This window comes from Mustelus asterias, chromosome 17 (assembly GCF_964213995.1).
Source record: "Mustelus asterias chromosome 17, sMusAst1.hap1.1, whole genome shotgun sequence".
Lineage (NCBI taxonomy): Eukaryota > Metazoa > Chordata > Chondrichthyes > Carcharhiniformes > Triakidae > Mustelus > Mustelus asterias.
Genome location: NC_135817.1, coordinates 21231732 through 21252028, shown reverse-complemented (window position 1 = coordinate 21252028; position 20297 = coordinate 21231732). Strand labels below are relative to the sequence as shown.

The window sequence follows — 20297 nt, the reverse complement described above, 5'->3', positions numbered from 1 at the left end:
TTCTGTTCTTTCTCCATTTCACCTGTTACCCTTCTTCTTTGATGATAATAACTCAACCTGAACTGTGGTCTTGTGAGTGGAAACTTCTGATTTAGAAAGAGGCCCTTCCTGATATGAAATCTGAACAGAGTTGGCAACCACATTTATCCTGGGCACCATCAGGTTCATGAACTCCACACAACATCAACTTATGTTCAGGGAGACCTTTCTTTTTCTTATTCCTCATTTTTATATACTAAATAGAAATGCAGTTAATCACATCTTTTACATTAAGGAGCACATGGATGGGGACAGTAGTTGCCATGAAGTATACAAATATGCAAGATGATTTGTAGGTGTTTTCCCACTTTTCTTGCCCAATTCTCAAATACAATTCTGAAGCCAGTTACCAACTACTTTTATTAATGGCAGGCTGTCAACGTGACACCTGCTTTAAAAAGTTGTGTATCTCTGATGTAGAATCAGCAAGCTCGTCAACATTGCAAGATATAAAAATTGAGACAATTCCTGTTCTTGGCTGACTTGAGTGTCTCCATTTTCCAGTTGTTGGATAGTGACCAGGACTATCTCTGCTCATTTTTCTATTTTCTTTTACCTTTTCTCACATCCCTCATAGATCCTAAAGTGGACTGTATTGCCTGCATCACTGTTAAAGGTTCTATCGCTAATCAGACTTAAACACAGTTTGGGAAATTCAGATATTCTTTGGCTAAATGGCATAACATTTATTCACTGCATCAGCTGAGCTGTACACATGTCCACAATTTTTGAAACTTAGAATATTGAAGTTGGACAGGTTGAAACGTTCTAGCTTGCACCATTGTCAACATGATTTGTCGTTGAATGCACTCCTCGCTGCCAGGAAACAAGTGGTGAGGGTGCGTGTTGGCAGGACCGGAAGATCCCAATGGCATGAATGGCTGGAAAATTCCAACCTATATCTTGGAGGATAAAGAGGAAGATAAATGGTGAAAAGAATTTTTGAGCTGTTCATGTCAGTGGGATCTTCAAGTCCTGCCAATGGTGCACCCCGTCGCAGGTTTCCCGGCGATGAGGGGTGCATTCAATGGAGAAACCCTGTTGACAACGGCACGAACCAATGGCTGCCTCCCGCTACTGCGAAACACATGACGGTTAGGGCGGTAAATCCTATCTGCTGTGCTTTGTAGGTTTTTGTGTATAAAAATTGTGATCAAAACATATTAATGCCTTTTTCCAGTTAATGTGGTTAAATTGAAAGGCTAAAATCAAATCTCACAGGTTTTCAGTGTTCTTGTCCCCATAAGAATTCTTTCAAATCATGTGGTTTCCCTATCTTGCTGTGCATTCCAAAGTTCGGACAAAAGTACTGTTTTCTGTGTATAGATCATTGTAGCAGGAGAAGGCCATTCAGCCCTTTGAGCCTGCTCCACCATTCAATAAGATCATGGCTGATCTGATTGTAGTCTCAACTATACTCTCCCATCTGACCCTCTTTAACCTTTGACTCCCTTGTCTATCCAATATGTGTCTGCCTTGAATAAATTCAATACTCTGCCCCAAGTGCATTTTGGGGAAGAGAATTCCACACACTAATGACCTTTTAAGAGAAATCCATCATTATGAAGTGCTTTGAAAAGTTAGTCATGGCACGAATCAATTCCAACCTCCCGGACTACCTGAATGCACTACAGTTTGCCTATTGCCGCAACAGATCCACAGCAGACACCATTGCCCTAGCCCTGCACTCAACCCTGGAACACCTCGATAACAAGGACACCTATGTCAGACTCCTATTTATTGACTACAGCTCAACCTTCAACACCATTATTCCCACGAAACTCATCTCCAAACTGATGCCTGGGCCTCGGCACCTCCTTCTGCGACTGGATCCTTAATTTCCTAACTCTCAGACCACAATCAGTAAGGATAGGCAACAACATCTCCTCCACAATCATCTCAACATCAGTGCCCCACAAGGCTGTATTCTCAGCCCCCTATTATACTCCTTATACGCCTATGACTGTGTGGCCAAATTCTCCTCCAATTTGATTTTCAAGTTTGCTGATGACACCACCATCGTGGGTTGGATCTCAAACAATGACGAGACAGAGTACAGGAATGAGATAGAGAACCTGGTGAACTGGTGCGGCAACAATAATCTCTCCCTCAATGTCAACAAAACGAAGGAGATTGTCATCGACTTTAGGAAGCGTAAAGGAGAACATGCCCCTGTCTACATCAACCGGAACGAAGTAGAAAGGGTCAAGAGCTTCAAGTTTTTAGGTGTCCAGATCACCAACAATCTGTTCTTGTCCCCCCATGCTGACACTATAGTTAAGAAAGCCCACCAACGCCTCTACTTTCCCAGAAGACTAAGGAAATTTGGCATGTCAGCTATGACTCTCACCAACTTTTACAAATGCACCATAGAAAGCATTCTTTCTGGTTGTATCACAGCTTGGTAAGACTCCTGCTTTGCCCAAGACCACAAGGAACTACAAAAGGTCGTGCATGTAGCCCACTCCATCATGCAAACCAGCCTCCCATCCATTGACTCTGTCTACACTTCCCGCTGCCTCAGCAAAACAGCCAGCATAATTAAGGACCTCACGCACCCTGGACATTCTCTCTTCCACTTCTTCCGTCGGGAAAAAGATACAAAAGTCTGAGGTCATGTACCAATCGACTCAAGAACAGCTTCTTCCTTGCTGCTGTCAGACTTTTGAATGGACCTACCTTGCATTAAGTTGATCTTTCTCTATACCCTAGCTATATGACTGTAACACTATATTCTGCACTCTTTCGTTTCCTTCTTTATGAACGGTATGTTTTGTCTGTATAGCGCGCCAGAAACAATACTTTTCACCATGTTCATATATATGACAATAATAAATCAAATCAAAATCAAATCATTGGCCAGTTATATGAAATTGCAGTCCCATCTCCGTATCTGAATGAAAATTTGGCCGTTGTTATTAACCATTGTGACCATGTAACTACTGGAATGTCATTAAAAACTAATCACTTAGGTAAGGAAATTTGTCATCCTTGTTTAGTCTTGCCTGACTCCAGATCCAGAGCAATATGCTTGTCTATTATTACCTGCCCTCTGAATAGCTAAGCAGGTCATTCATGAAGGTTCATCACCTTTATAAGGGTAATGGGTAATTAATGCTGGTCATGCTAGCAACATCCACATCCAGAGGATGGATTTTAAAAAAAATCGGTTTAGAAATCTTGGAGGGACTGCAAGCTGTAAGGATCAGAGCAACATAGTAGCAAGAGAAGACCATTCAGACCTTTTGAGCCGACTCCGCCATTCAGTAAGATCATGGCTGATCTGATTGTGGCCTCAACTCCACTTTCCCATCTGACCCCCCCTTAACCTTGACTCCCTTGTATATCCAAAATATGTCTGCCTTTTATATTCCATTCCACTTGCAATGACTGCCAACATTCCATTTGCTGCAATTATTAGCATGTTGATTTGAACCAAGTTCAGAAGCATTGGATGCAAGACCCATCATCAAAGTTCTCTCCAGTCAGAATATATTCACTTCTAAAAGCTTCGGAGACAATTACAAGATAGTTTGAGATTGTATTGTGCTTGATGTAGAAGTAATTTTTTGATCTTTCAAAATGGTGGCACAGTGGCTAGCACTGTTGTCTTGTAGCGTCAGGGACCTTGGGTTCTATTCCAGCCTTGGGTGAGTCCGTTTTGAGTTTATACGTTCTCCTCATGTCTGCATGGGTTTCCTCTGGGTGCTCGGTTTCCTCCCACAGTCTAAAGATGTATAGCTTAGGTGAATTAGTCATAGTAAATGCCTGAGGTTACGGGAATAAGGCATAAGATGCTCTTTCGGAGAGTTGATGCAGACTCAATGGGCCGAATGGCTTCCTTCTGCACTGTAGGGATTTCATAAATGTTAGCCAACAACTGTCTACTTCCCACATAAATACAATTAGTTGTGATGTTACATCTTCAAGACTGCTCAGAAATTGGTTTATTGCTGAATTTCTATTGTATCTTTTGTATCTATTGTATTTCTGATGATAAAGGCAGGATGTTTGGTGCAGTAATTAACAAACTTGATTAATCTTCCAAAGAACAGTGCTTAATCTTCCTTCATTTATGTTAAGTCATGTGTTATTGTTAAGACTTTTTTGTCACTTTAAATTACTCAAAGGAAAAACCCTATTTATTCTGCTTCCCAAAGAAATCCATAAAACAATACTGTAGTTGAGAAAATATTTGTTATGAGCTCATTAATAATCTGCAAAAAATTGTTGTGCTGAAAAAATTAGAATGGGTTCTTTAATTTAAGGTTTATTTTGCCTCTGAGTCATTTACTGTCACTGAGGAGTTGAATCAACCATATGATTAGTTAATTGTAGTGGCTTGATTTGCATAGAGAATTCTTGCATACGGCATCTGCTTTTTAGTAAAGGTCAACTGATTTTTTTTCTGATTAAAATTATTTACTTATGTAGGTATTCTTTGTTAATGAGACACTAATTTAGGTGTATGTATTATATCTGCAGTGGACCAAAGGTCAGCAGCTGAAGTGCACATTGTAGAATTTAGCATTTTTTTGTACTCAAAACTGCTCAATCCAGGCAGTTTTTATTCGCACTCATTTAAACTACATTGGATTTAGTTAGTTTGACCATTTCCCCATATGAAAGAATACATGTTACCTGACTGTATTTCAATAGAATTTAGAAACATGAACTGGAAACTGAAACTGGAAGTGGGCATCTGGGTGGAAAAAATAGTTAATATTTTGGTGTGACCCTATATGAGAACTCCTAAAGGATCACCTTGGACAATTTGATCCATCTCCATGCAGCTACTATAATTGTTCAACATGCAAAACATACAACTATTCATGAACTCAAGTAGAATTCTTCAGAGCATTTTTTTTACACAGTTTGATAATGTACAGTATTTTTGGGTGAAAGTCTTTCATAGATTTTTCACAGTCTCGTGTGTGAGCAGTGCTGTTCTTAAATTAAATTTGAAACCCAAGCATGAACCATATTGCGTCAGGAACAGTTTACCTCTTATCGGCTGCAGTTTAGTGCCCATTTACTAAACTTAGTTACCATAGTTGCTGAGTAACGATGGTGATACCAACAAAAACACTGCCAATTCTCCGATGGCATATTGATTCTGGTCACTTTCCTGAAAAAGGAACAGCTTTCAAGAAGCAGCTAGCTAGAGTAATTTTGAATTCTCACTTAGTCTGTCCAACATGTCTGATAATAGACCTTACACAAATTCCCCCTCCCCACTTGAAACAACCCTTCTGCTCCACCCACACAATATTTATGCCAGCATTTAAATCTTGTTACTAGCCAATCTTTATACCGCGAACAGTTTGGGTAATTAACTGCCGAATCACTTGTGGAAAAATGTATCCAAGGACATAGTAGATTCAATTGTGGGACTCAACTTTTTCTTTGTCCCCATACACTCTTTTATGCATACTTCAAAATCCTGAGACCAGAAGCTACAGAATTGGAGTACTTTGCTTGTGAAATACATGATTTAGTAACTAACTGCCTTGCCTTTACGAGCATAGATACTGAAATTGTGCATCCACCTTCATTTCCCACAGGTGACAAAATTCATAATGCTAAAGTGCAAAGGGACTTGGGAGTCCTAGTCCAGGATTCTCTAAAGGTAAACTTGCAGGTTGAGTCCGTAATTAAGAAAGCAAATGTAATGTTGTCATTTATCTCAAGAGGCTTGGAATACAAAAGCAGGGATGTACTTCTGAGGCTTTATAAAGCACTGGTTAGGCCCCATTTGGAGTACTGTGAGCAATTTTGGGCCCCACACCTCAGGAAGGACATACTGGAGCGGGTCCAGCGGAGATTCACACGGATGATCCCGGGAATGGTAGGCCTGACATACGATGAACGTCTGAGGATCGTGGGATTGTATTCATTGGAGTTTAGGAGGTTGAGGGGAGATCTGATAGAGACTTACAAGATAATGAACGGCTTAGATAGGATGGACGTAGGGAAGTTGTTTCCATTAGCAGGGGAGACTAGGACGCGGGGCACAGCCTTAGAATAAAAGGGAGTCACTTTAGAACAGAGATGAGGAGAAATTTCTTCAGCCAGAGAGTGGTAGGTCTGTGGAATTCATTGCCACAGAGGGCTGTGGAGGCCGAGACGTTAAGCGTCTTCAAGACAGAAATTGATAAATTCTTGATTTCTCGAGGAATTAAGGGCTATGGGGAGAGAGCGGGTAAATGGAGTTGAAATCAACCATGATTGAATGGTGGAGTGGACTCGATGGGCCGAATGGCCTTACTTCCGCTCCTATGTCTTATGGTCTTATGGTCTTATAGGTTTCTGCTTAAAATAGATTCACAGTTACAATTGGAAGAGATCAGGCCAGCACAAATCTAATGAAATGTAAGATTAATTGTATACACACACACACACACACACACGCACACACACACGCACACACACACACACACACACACACACACACACACACACGTGTTGAAAGAACAAGGAGTGTTTGGGAATCCAGCCAGCTGTTCGTTCCTGTTTGTCTCTTTAACCCTTCTGTATTAATTACTTGGTAAAATACCTCATGATAAAGGAAATTGAAGAGCAGCAGTATTTCCATTTTTAGGCAAATGTAACAAAAATGTTGCATGAGCACATTTGCGCATTAGCTACCTTGAAAGAGCTGAGTACATTAATTTAGTAAGAAGTCTCACAACACCAGGTTAAAGTCCAACAGGTTTATTTGGTAGCAAAATCCACTAGCTTTCGGAGCGCTGCTCCTTTATCAGGTAAGTGGGAGTTCTGTTCACAAACAGGACATATAAAGACACAAACTCAATTTACAAAATAATGGTTGGAATGCGAGTCTTTACAGGTAATCAAGTCTTAAAGGTACAGACAATGTGAGTGGAGAGAGCATTAAGCACAGGTTAAAGAGATGTGTATTGTCTCCAGACAGGACAGTTAGTGAGATTTTGCAAGCCCAGGCAAGTCGTGGGGGTTACCTGACGAAGGAGCAGCGCTCCGAAAGCTAGTGGATTTTTCTACCAAATAAACCTGTTGGACTTTAACCTGGTGTTGTGAGACTTCTAACTGTGTTTACCCCAGTCCATCACCGGCATCTCCACATCATGACTACATTAATTTAGCCATATTTAATACTTGCTTTAGCAGCTAATGATTAGCTAGTAGATTCAGTTTTGCCACTTGCTTTCTGTTAACTACTGTTTCCACTGATGGAAGATATCACTTATTATCAACGTTATAGTACAGTAATAGTGAAACTTGAGGCCACAAGGTTAAGTTCCTGTGAATTGGCACAGCATAGGAACAGGAGTAGACTGTTCAGCCTATCAAGCTTGCTCTGCCATTCAATTAGATCATGGCTGATCATTTACATCCATGCCACTTCCCGCACTATTCCTTGATGTCATTAGCCTCCAGAAATCTTATCGATTTCTGTCTTGACTATGCTCACTGATGAGCTTCCATAGCTCTCTGGAGTAAAGAATTCCGAAGATTCACCACCTTAAGGTAAATTTAAGTTATTTGGATCGTCAGATGTTGCTTTGGAGAAAGGCAGAGGTGTGACTGGTGACAGGATTTTTGGGGTAAGATTTAATTTAAAGTACTTTTTCGCGGGTGTTATTTATTTATTTAATTATTTTTAAATTTTGGCGTGAAACCGGCAGTGGCCGCGGGGTTTACTGGGAAGGGTCTTTTGAGTTTTTTTTAGTGCACGGGAGGTTTAAAAGGCAGGCCCCACTATCTAACGGGCAGCGGAGTGAGAGGGAGCTGAGTGAGAACTGAGGGGCTTTGGCTCATTGGGCTTAGGCAGAAAGGGCGAGCAGGGGTGAGTTTCTTATTTTTTTTAATTTATAATTTACTTTTCTCTGTGTACCTTGGAAGAAAGGGTGAAATATGAGTGTTAAGCCAGTGTGTTGCTCGCAGTGCAGTATGTGGGAGGTCCTGGAGGCACCTGGCCTCCCGGACATCCACATCTGTGAGGGGTGTGTCGAGCTGCGGTTCCTGAGGGCCCGTGTTAGGGAGCTGGAACTGCAGCTTGACGATCTTAGGCTGTTAAGGGAGAATGAGGAGGTGATAGACAAGAGCTATCATCAGGTGGTCACACCAGGGCCACGGGAGGAGGCCAAGTGGGTGACAGCCAGGAAGGGTAAAACACGGGTGATTGAGAGCACCTCGGTGGAAGTGCCCCTACATAACAAGTACTCCTGTCTGAGTACTGTTGGGGGGGCAGCCCATCTGGGGGAAGCAGCAGTGGCCGTGTCTCCGGGGTGGAGTCCGGCCCTGTAACACAGAGGGCTAAGGAAAGGAGGAGGAAGGCGGTATTAATCGGGGACTCGACAGTCAGGGGGACGGACAGGCGATTTTGTGGAGGCAGGCGGGAGTCTCGCATGGTGGTCTGCCTCCCTGGGGCTGGGATCCAGGATGTCGCTGGGCGAGTCCCAGAAATCCTGAGGTGGGAGGGAGAGGAGCCGGAGGTAGCGGTACATATTGGTACCGCTGATGTGGGTAAGAAGGGGGAAGGGAACATGAAAAAAGAGTATAGGGAATTAAGGAGACAGCTGAGAAGGAGGAAAGCAAAGGTAGTAATCTCGGGATTGCTGCCTGTGCCACGGGAAGGTGAGGAAAGGAATGGAGTGAGGTGGAGGATGAATGTGTGACTGAGGGACTGGTGCAGGGGGCAGGGATTCAGGTTCCTGGACCATTGGGACCTCTTTAGGGGCAGGTGTGACCTGTATACTAAAAACGGGTGGCACTTGAATCCCAGGAGGACCAATATCCTGGCAGGAAGGTTGGCTAAGGCTACTGGGGAGAGTTTAAACTAGATAGGTTGGGGGGAGGGGATCAAAGTGACGTGACTGAGAGTGAGGAAGGTAGCTCGCAAACAGAGAAGGGTTATAGGCAGTGCAAGAGGGCAGGTGGACTGGGAACAGAGAAGGGGAGAGGTCAGACCATAGGATTGAGATGTGTCTACTCTAATGCCAGGAGTATAGTGAATAAACAACTAGCTAAAGGAGGAGAGGGCTTGGGAGATGTTAGTAGCGCTTCAACAAACCGGGTCCAGATAAAGGCTGGCATAAAGACACTTTGCCTGAATGCACGAAGCATTCGAAACAAAGTAAATGAGTTGATGGCACAAATCCATACAAATGAATATGATCTAGTGTCCATCACAGAAACGTGGTTGCAGGGTGACCGGGACTGGGAACTGAATATACAGGGTTATCAGGCATTTAGGAAGGATAGACAGGTAGAAAAAGGAGGTGGGGTAGCTTTGTTAATGAAGGATAATATCAGGGCGGTAGTGAGAGATGACATAGGCTCTAAGGAGCAAAACGTGGAATCGTTGTGGGTGGAGATAAGGAATAGTAGAGGGAGAAAGACACTGGTAGGCGTGGTCTATAGGCCCCCAAATAATAACTTGGAGGTGGGGAGGGCTATAAACAAGCAAATAATGGATGCGTGGAAAAGTGGAACGGCAATAATCATGGGGGATTTTAACCTACATATTGATTGGTCGACTCAAATTGGACGTGGAGGGCTTGAGGAAGAGTTCTTGGAATGCTGTCCTTTAGCTGTTTCATTGAACAGTATGTTACAGAACCTACGAGAGAGCGAGCTATCTTGGATCTGGTTCTGTGCAATGAGACAGGTAGGATTAAGGATCCTCTTGGGATGAATGATCATAATATGGTGGAATTTCTGATACAGATGGAGGGTGAGAAAGTAGGGTCCCAAACCAGTGTTCTCTGCTTGAACAGAGGGGAGTACGATAGGATGAGGGTGGAATTGGCTAATGTAGACTGGGCGAGCAGACTGGTAGGTAGGACAGCTGAGGAACAGTGGAGGATTTTTAAGGAGATTTTTTTAAGTACTCAGCAAAAATATATTCCGGTGATAAAGAAGGACTGTAAGAAAAAGGATAACCGGACGTGGATAACGAAGGAAATAAAGGAGAGTATTAAAATAAAATCAGATGCGTACAGAGTGGCCAAAAATAGTGGAGAATTAGTAGATTGGGAAAGCTTTAAAGAAAAACAAAGAACGACTAAGAAAGCGATTAAGAAAGGAAAGATAGATTATGAAACTAAACTAGCTCAAAATATAAAAAATGATAGTAAAAGTTTTTACAAGTATATAAAAAGGAATAGAGTGGCTAGAGTGAATGTTGGACCCTTGGAAGATGAGAGGGGGGATTTAATAGTGGAAAACGAGGAAATGGCTGAGACTTTAAATCAGTTCTTTGTGTCGGTCTTCACGGTGGAAGACACAAATAGTTTGCCGAATATTAGAGATCGAGAGTTGGTGGGAGGGGAGGTCCTTAATACAATTACTGTTACTAAGGAGGTGGTGCTTGGTAGACTAATAGGACTGTTTGGGTTTAATCTCAGTTGTTTGGGTTTAATCTCAGTTGTTTGGATTTAATTACAGTTGTTTGGGTTTAATCTCAGTTGTTTGGGTTTAATATCAGTTGTTTGGATTTAATCTCAGTTGTTTGGGTTTAATATCAGTTGTTTGGGTTTAATCTCAGTTGTTTGGGTTTAATATCAGTTGTTTGGATTTAATCTCAGTTGTTTGGGTTTAATATCAATTGTTTGGATTTAATCTCAGTTGTTTGGGTTTAATATCAGTTGTTCTGGGTTTAATCTCAGTTGTTTGGGTTTAATATCAGTTGTTTAGGTTTAATCTCAGTTGTTTTGGGTTTAATCTCAGTTGTTTGGGTTTAATATCAGTTGTTCTGGGTTTAATCTCAGTTGTTCTGGGTTTAATATCAGTTGTTTGGGTTTAATCTCAGTTGTTTGGGTTTAATCTCAGTTGTTTGGGTTTAATATCAGTTGTTAATATCAGGGATTTGTTCCCAGGAGCAGGCTGAGGGTAAGAGAGTGGGTTTTCTGACTTTAATTAATTATTTATTTTTTCAGTTAATTTTGGGTTTAAAATCGGAGGTTTTTTTCAAAACCGGAAGTCGGGCCAGGAGAGGCCTGGGGAAGTTTTTGGAGGGTTTAAAAGCGCACCAAAGTATACAGCGGGCAGCAGAGTGAGTGGGAAGTTGAGTGAGCTGTCAGGGCTTTGGCTCACAGGGCTTGGACGAGCAGGGGTGAGTTTTTGTTTCCTTACACTCTTATTAACTTTTCACTGTCTTACTTGACATAAAGTGTCCAGTATGAGTGTGAAACCAGTGTGTTGTTCCCAGTGTAGGATGTGGGAGGTCCTGGAGGCATCTGGCCTCCCGGACATCCACATCTGTGAGGGGTGTGTCGAGCTGCGGTTCCTGAGGGACCGTGTTAGGGAGCTGGAACTGCAGCTCGAGGATCTTAGGCTGATGAGGGAGAATGAGGAGGTGATAGACAAGAGCTATCATCAGGTGGTCACACCAGGGCAACGGGAGGAGGCCAAGTGGGTGATGGCCAGGAAGGGTAAGGCTAGGGTGGTTGAGAGCACCCCAGTGGATTTGCCCCTGCACAACAAGTACTCCTGCTTGAGTACTGCTGGGGGGGACAGCCCGCCTGGGGGAAGCAGCAGTGGCCGTGTCTCCGCAGTGGAGTCCAGCCCTGTAACTCAGAGGGCTAAGGAAAAGAGGAGGAAGGCGGTATTAATCGGGGACTCGATGGTGAAGGGGACAGACAGGCGTTTCTGCGGAGGTAGGCGGGATTCTCGCATGGTGGTCTGCCTCCCTGGGGCCGGGATCCAGGATGTCGCTAGTCGCGTCCCGGAAATCCTGAGGTGGGAGGGAGAGGAGCCTGAGGTAGCGGTACATATTGGTACCGCTGATGTGGGTAGGAAGGGAGAAGGGGTCATGAAAAGGGAGTACAGGGAATTAGGGAGACAGCTGAGAAAGAGGAAAGCAAAGGTAGTAATCTCAGGATTACTGCCTGTGCCACGGGAAGGTGAGGGCAGGAATGGAGTGAGGTGGAAGATGAATGTGTGGCTGAGGGACTGGTGCAGGGGGCAGGGATTCAGGTTCCTGGACCATTGGGACCTCTTTAGGGGCAGGGGTGATCTGTATACAAAAAACGGGTGGAACTTGAATCACACGGGGACCAATATCCTGGCCGGTAGGTTGGCTAAGGTTACTGGGGAGAATTTAAACTAGATAGGTTGGGGGGAGGGGAGCTAGAAGAGTTGACTAGGATCAAGGAACTAATTGATGGGGTGGAGGATGCAGGGGTAAGGGGAATTACAAAATTAATGGTAGAGGAGAGGGTGCAAGTGAATGAAGGCGGTAATTTAGATAAGGGAGTAGAGGGAGAGGGTGTTCGCGACTCATCAAAGCGGGTCCAGATAAAAGCTGGAATAAGGACACTTTGCCTGAATGCACGAAGCATTCGGAACAAGGTAAATGAGTTGATGGTGCAAATCAGCACGAGTGGGTATGATCTAGTGGCCATTACAGAAACGTGGCTGAAAGGTGACCAGGACTGGGAGATGAATATCCAGGGGTATCAGGCGTTTAGGAAGAATAGACAGGAAGGAAAAGGTGGTGGGGTTGCGCTATTAATAAGAGATAATATCAGGGTAGTACTGAGGGATGACATAGGCTCTGAGGAACAAAACGTGGAATCATTATGGGTAGAGATGAGGAATAGTAGAGGGAGAAAGACACTAGTAGGTGTGGTATATAGGCCCCCAAATAATAATGTTGAGGTAGGGAGGGCTATAAACAAGCAGATAAGGGATGCGTGTAAAAACGGAACGGCAATAATCATGGGGGACTTCAACATGCACATTGACTGGCAGACTCAAGTCGGTAAGGGTGGAATGGAGGAAGAGTTCTTAGAATGCTGTCGGGATAGTTTCCTTGAACAGCATGTTACGGAACCGACGAGGGAACGAGCTATTTTGGATCTGGTATTGTGTAACGAGGTAGGTAGAATTAAGGATCTTATTGTGAAGGACCCTCTTGGGTCTAGTGACCACAATATGGTCGAATTTCTGATTCAGATGGAAGAGGAGAAAGTTTGGTCCCAAACCAGTGTCCTCTGTTTGAACAGAGGGAAATATGATAGGATGAGGGATGAATTGGCTAAGGTAGACTGGGAGAGCAGGCTGGCAGGTAGGATAGCTGAGGAACAGTGGAGGATTTTTAAGGAGATCCTTTTCAGTTCTCAGCAAAAATATATTCCAGCAAAAAACAAGGATTGTAAGAAAAGGGAGAACCAGCCGTGGATAACGAAGGAAATAAAGGAGAGTATTAAAATAAAAACAGCTGCGTACAGAGTGGCCAAAAATAGTGGAGAAACAAGTGATTGGGAAAAATTTAAGAAACAACAAAGAGAGACTAAGAAAGCGATAAAGAAAGGAAGGATAGACTATGAAGCTAGGCTAGCAATTAATATAAAAAATGATAGTAAAAGTTTTTATAAATATATAAAAAGGAATAGAGTGGCTAGAGTGAATGTTGGACCCTTGGAGGACGAGAGGGGGGAGTTAATAGTGGGAAATGAGGATATGGCTGAGTCTTTAAATAAGTTTTTTGTGTCGGTCTTCACGGTGGAGGACACAAATAGTTTGCCAAATATTAACGATAGAGGGTTGGCAGCAGGAGAAATACTTAATACAATTAATGTTACCAGAGAGGCAGTGCTGGGTAGACTAATGGGACTGAAGGTGGATAAGTCCCCGGGTCCGGATGGAATGCATCCCAGGGTATTGAAAGAAATGTCAGAGGTAATAGTGGATGCGTTAGTGATTATTTATCAAAACTCGTTGCATTCTGGGGTAGTGCCGGTTGATTGGAAAACGGCTAATGTTACGCCGCTGTTTAAAAAAGGAAGGAGACAAAAGGCGGGTAACTATAGGCCGGTCAGCTTAACGTCTGTAGTAGGGAAAATGCTGGAATCCATTATTAAAGAGGAGATAGCAGGGCATCTGGATAGAAATGGTTCGATCAATCAGACACAGCATGGATTCATGAGGGGAAAGTCGTGCTTGACGAACATGTTGGATTTTTATGAAGATGTGACTAGGGCGGTTGATGGAGGAGAATCGGTGGATGCGGTGTTTTTGGATTTCCAAAAGGCGTTTGATAAGGTGCCCCATAAAAGGCTACTGAAGAAGATTAGGGCACACGGAGTTGGGGGTAGTGTGTTAAAGTGGATTGGGGACTGGCTATCCGACAGGAAGCAAAGAGTCGGAATAAATGGGTGTTTTTCCGGTTGGAGGAAGGTAACTAGTGGCGTGCCGCAGGGATCGGTACTCGGGCCGCAACTATTTACCATTTATATAGATGATCTGGAGGAGGGGACGGAGTGTAGGGTAACGAAGTTTGCAGACGACACAAAGATAAGTGGAAAAGTGAATCGTGTGGAGGACGGAGAAGATCTGCAGAGAGATTTGGAGAGGCTGAGTGAGTGGGCGAGGATATGGCAAATGGAGTATAACGTTGAGAAATGCGAGGTTATACACTTTGGAGGAAATAATAACAAATGGGATTACTATCTCAATGGAAACAAATTAAAACATGCTACCGTGCAAAGGGACCTGGGGGTCCTTGTGCATGAGACGCAAAAGCCCAGTCTGCAGGTACAACAGGTGATCAAGAAGGCAAATGGGATGTTGGCCTATATTGCGAAGGGGATAGAATATAAAAGCAGGGATGTCTTGATGCACCTGTACAGGGCATTGGTGAGGCCGCAGCTGGAATACTGTGTGCAGTATTGGTCCCCTTATATGAGGAAGGATATATTGGCATTGGAGGGAGTGCAGAGAAGGTTCACCAGGTTGATACCGGAGATGAGGGGTTTGGATTATGAGGAGAGGCTGAGGAGATTGGGTTTGTACTCGTTGGAGTTTAGAAGGATGAGGGGGGATCTTATGGAGACTTATAAGATAATGTGGGGGCTGGATAGGGTGGAGGCGGAGAGATTCTTTCCACTTAGTAAGGAAGTTAAAACTAGAGGACACAGCCTCAAAATAAAGGGGGGTCGGTTTAAGACAGAGTTGAGGAGGAACTTCTTCTCCCAGAGGGTGGTGAATCTCTGGAATTCTCTGCCCACTGAAGTGGTGGAGGCTACCTCGCTGAATATGTTTAAAGCGCGGATGGATGGATTCCTGATCGGTAAGGGAATTAAGGGTTATGGGGATCAGGCGGGTAAGTGGTACTGATCCACGTCAGATCAGCCATGATCTTATTGAATGGCGGGGCAGGCTCGAGGGGCTAGATGGCCTACTCCTGCTCCTATTTCTTATGTTCTTATGTTCTTATGACTGAAGGTAGACAAGTCCCCGGGCCCGGATGGAATGCATCCTAGGGTACTGAAAGAAATGGCTGAGGTAATAGCAGATGCGTTAGTAGTAATTTATCAAAATTCGCTGGACTCTGGGGTAGTGCCGGCTGACTGGAAAACAGCTACTGTTACGCCGCTGTTTAAAAAAGGAAGTAGACAAAAGGCGGGTAACTACAGGCCGGTTAGATAAACGTCCGTAGTTGGGAAGATGCTAGAGTCCATTATTAAAGAGGAAATAACAGAGCACCTGAATAAGAATGGTTCGATCAAGCAGACGCAGCATGGATTCATGAAGTGAAAGTCGTGTTTGACGAATCTACTGGACTTTTATGGAGATGTCACTAGTGCGGTTGACAGAGGGGATCCGGTGGATGTGGTGTTTTTAGATTTCCAGAAGGTGTTCGATAAGGTGCCTCACAAAAGGTTGCTGCAGAAGATTGGGGTACACGGAGTTAGGGGTAAGGTGTTGGCGTGGATTGGGGATTGGCTATCTAACAGGAAGCAGAGAGTTGGGATAAATGGGTGCTTTTCTGGTTGGCAGTTGGTGACCAGTGGCGTGCTGCAGGGATCGGTGCTGGGGCCTCAATTGTTTACCATTTACATAGATGATCTGGAGGAGGGGACTGAATGTAGGGTATTCAAGTTTGCTGATGACACGAAGGTGAGTGGGAAAGCGAATTGCGTGGAGGACGTGGAAAGTCTGCAGAGAGATTTGGATAGGCTGAGCGAGTGGGCGAGGATCTGGCAGATGGAATATAACGTTAGCAAATGTGAGGTTATCCACTTTGGAAGAAATAATAGTAAATTGGAATATTATTTAAATGGAGAAATATTACATCGTGCGACTGTGCAGAGGGACCTGGGGGTCCTTGTGCACGAATCGCAAAAACTCAGTCTGCAGGTGCAGCAGGTGATCAAGAAGGCGAATGGAATGTTGGCCTTTATCGCGAGGGGGATAGAATATAAAAGCAGGGAGGTCTTGCTGCAACTGTACAAGGCACTGGTGAGGCCGCAACTGGAGTACTGTGTGCAGTTTTGGTCCCCTTATTTGCGAAAGGATATATTGGCCTTGGAGGGAGTGCAGAGAAGGTTCACCAGGTTGATACCGGAGATGAGGGGTGTAGCTTATGAGGAGAGATTAAACAGATTGGGTCTGTACTCGTTGGAGTTTAGAAGGATGAGGGGTGATTTTATAGAGACATATAAGATAATGAAGGGGCTGGATAGGGTAGGGGTGGAGAGATTCTTTCCACTTAGAAGGGAAACCAGAACTAGAGGGCACAGCCTCAAAATAAGGGGGGGCCGGTTCAGAACAGAGTTGAGGGGGAACTTCTTCTCTCAGAGGGTAGTGAATCTCTGGAATTCTCTGCCCATTGAAGTGGTGGAGGCTTCCTCGTTGAATATGTTTAAATCACGGGTAGATAGTTTTCTGATCGATAAGGGAATTAGGGGTTATGGGGAGCAGGCGGGTAAGTGGAACTGATTCGCTTCAGATCAGCCATGATCTTGTTGAATGGCGGGGCAGGCTCGAAGGGCCAGATGGCCTACTCCTGCTCCTATTTCTTATGTTCTTATGTTCAGATGTTTGTACATCTTTGACTCTTTCAGAAAATAGAATTTTTTTAAAAATTGTCTTCTCCTAGTCTTTTTAAAAGCAAGGTACAGACATTTGTATGTATAAAATATATATATGTATATTATATGCATATGTGAGGTTGCATCATAGGATAATTATGTTCTGCAAAAGTTTATTAGACAGATTCTGACCAATGGTTTCTTGTGAATTTAAATTACTTTTTTTAGGACTTCCAAACATTTCAACTTGCAGGGTAAATAAAGATTGTGCTTTGGTGGTAGACAAATATTACTTCATCTGGCATGCAGGTTGATGGACCAGTATCATAGAATCATAGAAACCCTACAGTGCAGAAGGAGGCCATTCAGCCCATTGAGTCTGCACTGACAACAATCCCACCTAGGCCCTATCCCTGATGGGCTAGAAGGTCTCTTTCTGCATTCTAGTGATTGTATGGTTCTTTTTCCTGATATTATGCTCCAGGATCTAGGCCACAGCCCCAGCTGAATGCTTCCAGCTACACATTATCAGTGTCTGCCATTGCCTCCTCAGTTGACTCGAAAAGCAGCCCTCCATTACTGTCATTCCTACCCAGCCTCTCTATTTCCATACCCAAGTCACTCATTGCTTTCAAACTACAGGCATCCAACCTCCTGGTTGTGGACAGTTTTTTAAGTTAGATTTATTATATTACTTCATTCAAAACAGAAGTAATTTCTTTACTGGACAATTACCCGGCCTCAGGTATATTGAATTCTGAGATGCCGATATTTCAATTGCAAAATTGTTAAGTATTGAAGTTCAACTACAACATCTGATTTACATATGTTTTGAGTTGCCCAGTTATTAGTATTTATCGACTGTTAGCTTATGGATACAAACTGTACATGTCATCAGAACACCCTACTGAGAACAACTGGATCAAAAAGAATATTGACCATAAATATATTTTTGAGATCTAAGTTCTTCAGCTATCTTATTTTGCCTCAGGAAATAGACAATTTTAGACTTATTCCAGTTCATACTACTTTTTCTTAGTTAGAAATTGAGGGTTCCAGCCTCAGTTTAGGATTATGGATGCCAATGGATTAGAATAAAAACAGATGTGTGCGCTCAATTCTGATGCCAGATAGTGAAATGGGAAGGGCTCCATTTCGCAGTACTGTATTAGAACTCTTTGTCCACAAAAAGTAAAAAAATAAAAATCATTCTAATTAAAAATGTTGTTACGCAATCGTTCATATTTTGCTTAAGTAGCATATCGCTCACCATTGCTGAGGACTGAATAATTAGATTAATAGTCACAAAGATTTGCAGGTTAGGTTGATTGGCCATGCTCAATTGCCCCTTAGTCAGTGAGATTAGCATGGTAAATACGTGGGGTTGCGGGAGTAGGGCCTGGGTAGGATTGTTAGTGCAGGCTTGATGGGTCGAGTGGTGTCTTTCTGCACTGTGGGGATTCAATAAACATTGGTTTTAGAAGAACATCTGATTTAAAAGGGAAGATAAATTTTCAAATAAGACCTATGCATACTGAACCCAAAAGTAAGTTTAAAGAAGACATTGTTTACAAAGAATTTTCACAAGTAACTTCTTAGAATATGGATGCCACACAACAGAAGATTAAATAAAGTCTGTTTCAGTGAGAAAACAGCCAATTCTCAATCTTTTCCCACACAAAACAAAATGTTTACATGACCAACAATATCTTTGACCAATGGTTACAGCAGTCGGTGCTAAAATTGCACCCCCCCCTCACCACCACCACCACCTCAATCCATAAGATGTGGTTTCCAAAAGAAGAGCTGCATACAGTTTTAGGTATTAATCTCATATTTTTAAGATTACTGGGATGACACGGTGGCACACTGGTTAGCACTGCTGCCTCACAACTCCAGAGACCTGGGTTCGATTCCTGGCTTGGGCTACTGTCTGTGTGGAGTTTGCACATTCTCCCCGTGTCTGTGTGGGTTTCCTCCAGGTGCTCTGGTTTCCTCCCATAGTCCAAAAGATGTGCTGGTTAGGTGCATTGGCCATTCTAAATTCTCCCTCAGTGTACCCGAACAGGCGCCGGAGTGTGACAACTAGGGGATTTTCACAGTAACTTCATTGCAGTTAATATAAGCCTACTTGTGACAATAATAAATAAACTCTGAAATTTAAGTAAAATCTTCTGCTTTACGGGGATGAAACTGATTGCAGATAGCAAAATTCACTAGTAATGACACTCTCAAACATAAACAATTCAAACATATTACAGCATCTGGCAGCACATAGCCTCTTTTTCATAGGTCTCATGATCTGATACAATAGTTTACCATATACGTTGAGCAGGTTCATTGTGATTGCATCAGGATGCAAAGCACTATTGTAGCAGGAGTACATGGACAGCAAGGATGGCTCAGCATAAAATTTCCAGGTTGACCCCCACTCTGTCAGTGCTATTTCATGTGACAGTGTATGAAATAGCAGGTCCATTTTTCAAAAATGTTCTGGAAAGAAAACCGTGACAGCTGGTAAACATGTGTACTGAGTCAGCACTATTTCAAGAACTAGACCAAAGGTAAATGTGGCTTTAAGAGGGCAAGTCATACTGTGCTATTCTCAAACATATTATTGTTATGACAGGTTGTTTGCCTGACTGTTTAATAACCATTGATGAACTTTGCATTGATTGGTGATCTGTTACAGTTTATATTTTTACAAAAGCTATTTAAGTAATCAGAAGTACAAATGTGACAGATGTTTTCAAAAGCCTTTGAAATGTGCACTGTTTTCAGCAATTTCCAGTTTCCTGGCCCTAACCACTACCTCTGCAGTATGAATGTCCAATCCTTCTACACCTTCAGGACAGTCTGAGTGCTTTCTGCTTCTTCTTGAATGGAGGCCTGAACAATCCCCATCCACCACCACCCTCTACCTGGCTAAACTTGTTCCTTCATTAAATAATTTCTTCTTTAATTTGCCTCACTTTCTCCAAATAAAATGTGTGGCTATGAATCCATGAATGTCCCTAGTTATGCCTGCTCTTTGTGGGGTATGTGGAGCATTCCTTGTTCTAGACCTACTAAGGCCCTCTCCCACAATTCCAAACATATCTTCCCTTCACCTCCCTTGTCAGTATTCTGAAGGGACCGTTTCCTCCATGACCACTCCTCTATCACCCCCAATATCTCATGGCACCTTGCCATGCGATCGCAGGTGTAATACCTGGCCCTTTACCTCCTCCTTCCACACTTTGCAAATTATTCTTTCCAGATGAAGCAGCGATTTACTTATACTTTTTTCAATTTATTCTACTGTATTCGCTGCTCATAATGCAATCTGCTCTATATGGGGCAGACCAAATGCAGACTGGGTGACCTCTTTGCCGAAATACCTTTGCTCAATCCACACGCATGCCCCTGACCTTTCAATTGTTTGCCATTTCAATCTTGCTCTCATGTTCACATTTC

At 43.2% G+C, this 20297-nt stretch overlaps 1 protein-coding gene across 3 annotated transcripts in view; it reads left to right on the top strand.

Moving 5' to 3' along the window:
* Positions 1–20297, top strand: part of LOC144506360 (cyclin-dependent kinase-like 5) — a 206086-nt gene that overhangs the window by 55276 nt on the left and 130513 nt on the right. The window lies entirely within an intron of this gene.